The following is a 6254-nucleotide window of genomic DNA, read 5'->3' on the forward strand; positions in this document are numbered from 1 at the left end:
TTGCCGTCTGTATCTGGGCACGAACAGCGCGTCCAACAGAAAACTGAAGAATGGGCAGCACGGTGGCGCAGTGGTTAGCCCTGCTGTCTCACGGCGCCGAGGTCCCAGGTTCGATCCCGGCCCTGGGTCACTGTCCGTGTGGAGTCTGCACATTCTCCCCGTGTTTGCGTGGGTTTCGCCCCCACAACCCAAAGATGTGCCGGGGTAGGTGGATCGGCCACGTTAAATTGCCCCTTAATTGGAAAAAAACGAATGAATTGGGTACACTAAATTTATTAAAAGAAAGAAAACCGAAGAACGAGCTGGGTTTTTTGTGTTCCAAAATCTGTACGGCGTCTCTCTCATGGCTCCGGAGTTCAAACTTCTCCGCGGCTCTGCACCCCTTTGCCTCTGGGCTCAGACAGTGTGTGCGTCGGCATGCTATTCCTGTACGGGGGGGCATCACAGTTCAAACCAATACCCAATGTGCCGCCACACGCACACTTTCCAGCCAAGGGCCATTGGAAAGTCACTGGAATCATCACTAACTTCCACTCACCCACTCCCTATCCTCTGGGGAGCTGGAAAGGTTTTCTTATCTATCAGTTTCTTTTAGTAAAATCAATCCCTCTCCCTCATTGGATTCAATGCTGGGTAAGTGTTAGTCTCTGTAATTAACACAGTAATAAACACTGTAATTATATTCCAGTCTGTAACTCACTCCCGGGTATCTGTTATTCTATGTATAAACCACCCTGAACCCCTCGATTAAATTCCAGCCTGTAACTCACTCCCGGGTATCTGTTATTCTATATATAAACCACCCTGAACCCCTCGATTAGATTCCAGTCTGTAACTCACTCCCGGGTATCTGTTATTCTATATATAAACAGAATATACTGATACACTCCCCGGGGAGTGTATCAGTATTTACAGGGGGTCCCCGGGGAGTGTGTCAGTATTTACAGGGGGTTCCCGGGGAATGTGTCAGTATTTACAGGGGGTCCTCGGGGGAGTGTGTCAGTATTTACAGGGGGTCCCCGGGGAGTGTGTCAGTATTTACAGGGGGTCCCGGGGAGTGTGTCAGTATTTACAGGGAGTCCCCAGGGAGTGTGTCAGTATTTACAGGGGGTCCCTGGGGGAGTGTGTCAGTATTTACAGGGGGTTCCCGGGGAATGTGTCAGTATTTACAGGGGGTCCTCGGGGGAGTGTGTCAGTATTTACAGGGGGTCCCCGGGGAGTGTGTCAGTATTTACAGGGGGTCCCGGGGAGTGTGTCAATATTTACAGGGGGTCCCCGGGGGAGTGTGTCAGGATTTACAGGGGGTCCCCGGGGGAGTGTGTCAGTATTTACAGGGGGTCCCCGGGGAGTGTGTCAGTATTTACAGGGGGTCCCCGGGGAGTGTGTCAGTATTTACAGGGGATTCCCGGGGAGTGTGTCAGTATTTACAGGGGGTCCCCGGGGAGTGTGTCTGTATTTACAGGGGGTCCCTGGGGAGTGTTTTGGTATTTATAGGGGGGTCCCTGGGGAGTGTGTCAGTATTTACAGGGGGTCCCTGGGGGAGTGTGTCAGTATTTACAGGGGGTCCCTGGGGAGTGTTTTGGTATTTATAGGGGGGTCCCTGGGGAGTGTGTCAGTATTTACAGAGGGTCCCCGGTGAGTGTGTCAGTATTTACAGGGGGTCCCCGGGGAGTGTGTCAGTATTTACAGATGGTCCCCGGGGAGTGTGTCAGTATTTACAGGGGGTCCCTGGGGAGTGTGTCAGTATTTACAGATGGTCCCCGGGGAGTGTGTCAGTATTTACAGGGGGTCCCTGGGGAGTGTTTTGGTATTTATAGGGGGTCCCTGGGGAGTGTTTTGGTATTTATAGGGGGGTCCCTGGGGGGGTGTGTCAGTATTTACGGGGGTCCCCGGGGAGTGTGTCAGTATTTACAGGGGGTCCCCGGGGAGTGTGTCAGTATTTACAGGGGATCCCCGGGGAGTGTGTCAGTATTTACAGGGGATCCCCGGGGAGTGTGTCAGTATGTGTGGAGTCTGCACGTCCTCCCCGTGTGTGCGTGGGTTTCCTCCGGGTGCTCCGGTTTTCTCCCACAGTCCAAAGATGTGCGGGTTAGGTGGATTGGCCATGCTAAATTGCCCATAGTGTAAGGTTAATGGGGGGATTGTTGGGTTACGGGTATACGGGTTACGTGGGTTTAAGTAGGGTGATCATTGCTCGGCACAACATCGAGGGCCGAAGGGCCTGTTCTGTGCTGTACTGTTCTATGTTCTATGTTCTATTTACAGGGGGTCCCCGGGCAGTGTGTCAGTATTTACAGGGGGTCCCTGAGGCGTGTTTTGGTATTTCTAGGGGGTAAGTCTCTGGGGAGTGTGTGAGAGGCGGTTGGGAACGTGGCCAGAAGGGTGAGGCCGGCCTGTAGGATAGCTTACTCAGTGAGTGACCCATCGCCACTCGCCCATCTCCATAACCGACCCCGCCCCGGCCCCCACCACCTCAAAGAATATTTGTGTCTCTGAGACAGACTGGCCAGCACACATGCAGGGAACGTCCGGGCGGACAGTGGAAAGCGATCCTGAAGGTAGGAGTCAGACTTTCTCAAACGATGAGGAGCACCAGAGCTCATCTCAGAGCGAGTCGCCATCATCCTCCATCCCGTGGACAAGATACTGCCAACCCAGGTGATGGTGGTAGGACCCTCGGTGGGGGGCGATGGGATGGAGTGAAGGGAGGAGAGACGGGGAAGGCGAGAGCGGCTATGGGGAGGGGGCACCACTTGGAAGGGGGTGTGGGGGCTCGGGGGAGTATGGAAAGGTGAGGCAGGGCAACGGAACTGCCTCTTCTATGGCAAATCTGGAGGTGATGAGGTTGTCCTGTGTGTAGTGGCCCTGGAGCACACGTTGGGCAGCCTGCCCTGCCAACCCAGGCTCCATGCCCAGTTTTCCCTGGCCATCCTCCTCACCCTCCACGTCAAATGAGGCCTGACATTCTTCCTCCTCCTCCAGCATGTACCCCCTCTGCTGCGCGATGTTGGGCAGGATGCAGCAGGCCAGCACGATGTGAGAGACCCTCCTGGGGCTATATTGGAGCTCCTCACCGGAGCGTTCCAGGCATCGGAAGTGAACCTTGAGCATGGCGATGCACCGCTCAGTGATGTTCCCGCTTACCGCATGGGCGCCGCTATAACCCGTCGGTCTGGGGTCAGGCGCCATTAGCCATGACCTCAGTGGGTAACACTCATCACCCAAGAGCCAACCCCTCACCCGAGGGAGCGCCTTGAAGGTGCCGGGAACCGATGCGCCAGGATGCATGTATCGTGCTCGCTACCTGCATGTCGGGCGCAGACCTGCAGCTGGTGGTCACACACACCAATGCACATTCGGGGAGTAGGAAGACTGTCTGACTGATCAGCCGGTGCTCGTAGGGGGACTGTGTGCCATCAATCACTCCCAGGACCTGGGGCATGCTTGCGATGGTGACAAATCCTGCTGCCCGTGTTCCTGTCCAGACTGAAGATTATACAATCTGACGCCTGGGCGCATAGGGCATCCGTCACAGCGCAGATGCCTGTGTGTGCCAATGTCTGAAAGGTCCCAGACTGCCCTGCCTGCTTGGACCCTGGAAAGACCCAGAGGCATAACTGCTCAGGGTGACCGTCGCCTTGCCGGTCACCGGGGGCTGGTGCCCTCCTCCAGACCCCCACTGTGCCAGGTGCGCCAGGGTGTCCCTGGTCAGTCAAAGTCTTTGGTGGCCCAGGCGGTCTGGCATCTCCTTGAAGGATAGGCCCCCTGCGGTATGCACCTGCGATCATGCGCTGCCTCCTTCACACCTCCTCCTCGGCCTGTTGGACGGTCGGCACTGGAGCCTCACCGGCTGGTCCCTGTCCTGCTGGGGCAGGCTCCTCTTGTGAAGGATCCTCCCGGAACACAGGCCCTATGCCTCCAGCTTCCGTTCGTCCACAACGGCAGCTGCGGCCAGGTAGACAGTGAGTACGGCTGGGTGTACTCCGAAATCTATTCTCTGCAGGAGGGGGGGGGGGGGGGGGGGGGGGGGGAGTGAAGACACGTCAGCAAGGTGAGTATTCCCGAGTCCATCCAGATCCAACAGGCCACATGGTCGCCCTGAGTTACACTCCAGCTCCACATTGTGGTGAATGTAATATAGATGTATATATGTTAATTCACACTGTTATTGTAAGCGCAGTAGCGCTATCCTACCACTAGGGGGAGTAGCGCTGGGAGCACTCAGGTACTTGTACTGGGCTCCACCCTTGGCTCCGCCCACGACTCCTCCCCCTAGTGCAGCTGTATAAATACCCTTGTCCAGAGTCAGCCTGAGTTCACTAGGAGTTCATCGACAGGTAACAGGCTGGCTCTGAAGTAAGTCGATTAAAGCCTAGATTCACATCGGAAACACGTGTCTGGTGAATTGATGGTTCAATCACACATGTCCCCCCCAAACCCACCTGCACCCCTCAGCCTCTCCCCCCAATATGTTACCTTCCACACTACACCCGTCCCAGTGAGTGGCACCGGGCCTGTGATGTGGGGAGTATCGGTGGCTGCTGTAACCTGTGTTAGCGATAGGCTCTGCGACCCCTGTCCTGTTTCTCCCCAGTGCCGTCTACTGTGGGTGTCCTCAATGGGAGGGCCGTGTGTTATCTCGCCAGCAGGGTGGCACCTGGTTGTGGGGTGGAGAGGGTCACCGTGTGCCACCAATCGCCTCTAGGCTTGGAGGCTTGTGTGTGGGCAGGTCCTACAGAGAGGGTGGGTGGGGGGGGGGGTGAGGAAGGGACGTGTGCGTCTGCTGGGAGCGTAGCTGCCGTGTGATGTGGGGCTCTGGGTGTGACACACACGTTTTGACAACCTGGCTGGGGCAGGGGCACAGTGGACAGGGCTTGGGGACTGCTGGTGGTCCTGAGGGAGGGGGGGGGGGGGGGCTAGCTGGTAGTGTCACAGGTGAGGCCTCTGCCCTGAGATGGGGCAGTGTGCCAAGGAGGGTGCCAGCGGCCAGGGTGCGTGTGTCCTTTGTTTGGGGTGAGCTCAGCTATTCCCCTGCTTCCTCTGCAGTGGGGCTGTGCCGCTGACGAGTGCGGTGAGGAGTGGCTGCACCTGGTCGACACTGATTGAACTTGGCCACAACCACCCCGGTGATGGGTCAGCTGGGGTCTGAGGGTTTCCACAGGGGCGGCCTGGGTGGGCTCCCAAATGATCAGAGGCTCTGTGAACATTTACAGGAGACACAGTGAGCAGACAGCCAGAGAGCTGTAACTGGCACCAATGGGTGCGGTTAAAACAAATCCTGCAGCAACGGCAGCCGAAGCCCTGCCACCCCAATGGCAGGGACAGACTCCGAACCCTCGGAGCTGTCACTACGTCGCTCTTCGGCTATTCTTCCTCCGCCCCCACCCCCCAGCCCCGGCAGCCACCCCCAGCATGCAGTGCAATTTTAAAACATTTTTTTGAACTTTGCTCACCTTCTCTATCCCCCTCTGCAGCCACGGACCCCGGTCCCCGTTTGTAAATGCCCGTAGGTAACCGCGCTTCGTGACAGGGACGGGGCAACGCGAAGGCCCGGAGCAAACGGGGACAAAAGCGCCAATCACATTTCAATGCGTGCAAATGCCGCTTTTGCATGCTGCCCCCGGCACGGGGCGCAAATCCCGTTATCAATGCCAGAGAGGGACCGGAGCACAGCGCCCAAATCGGCGCCTGGTGCGGATCTCGATTTTGGCCGGACGTCCGATTCTAGGCCCAAGAGGGATTTGTGTTTGCAGCGTCGTGAGGGGGATAGTTTCGCCCAGTATTTACAGAGGGTCCCCGGGGTGTGCCTCAGTATTGACAGGGAGTCCCCGGGGAGTGTGTCAGTATTTACAGAGGGTCCCCGGGGTGTGCCTCAGTATTGACAGGGAGTCCCCGGGGAGCGTGTCAGTATTTACAGGGGTCTCCAGGGAGTGTGGCTCTATCTTCAGGGGGTCCCTGGGGAGTGTGTCGGCAATTACAGGGGTCTCCAGGGAGTGTGGCTCTATCTTCAGGGGGTCCCTGGGGAGTGTGTAAGTATTTACAGGGGGTGTCGGGGAGTGTATCAGTATTACAGAGGGGTCCCCAGTGAACGTGTCAGTATTTACAGGGGGTTCCAGGAGTGTGTAAGTATTTACAGGGGGTCTCCGGGGAGTGTGGCAGCATTTACAGGATGAGTCTTGGAGTTTGTCACTGTTTACAGGCGATCCCAGGAGTGCGTCAGTATTTACAGAGGGTCCCTGGGAGTGTGTGAATAT

This window comes from Scyliorhinus canicula, chromosome 27 (genome assembly GCF_902713615.1).
Source record: "Scyliorhinus canicula chromosome 27, sScyCan1.1, whole genome shotgun sequence".
Classification (NCBI taxonomy): Eukaryota; Metazoa; Chordata; class Chondrichthyes; order Carcharhiniformes; family Scyliorhinidae; genus Scyliorhinus; species Scyliorhinus canicula.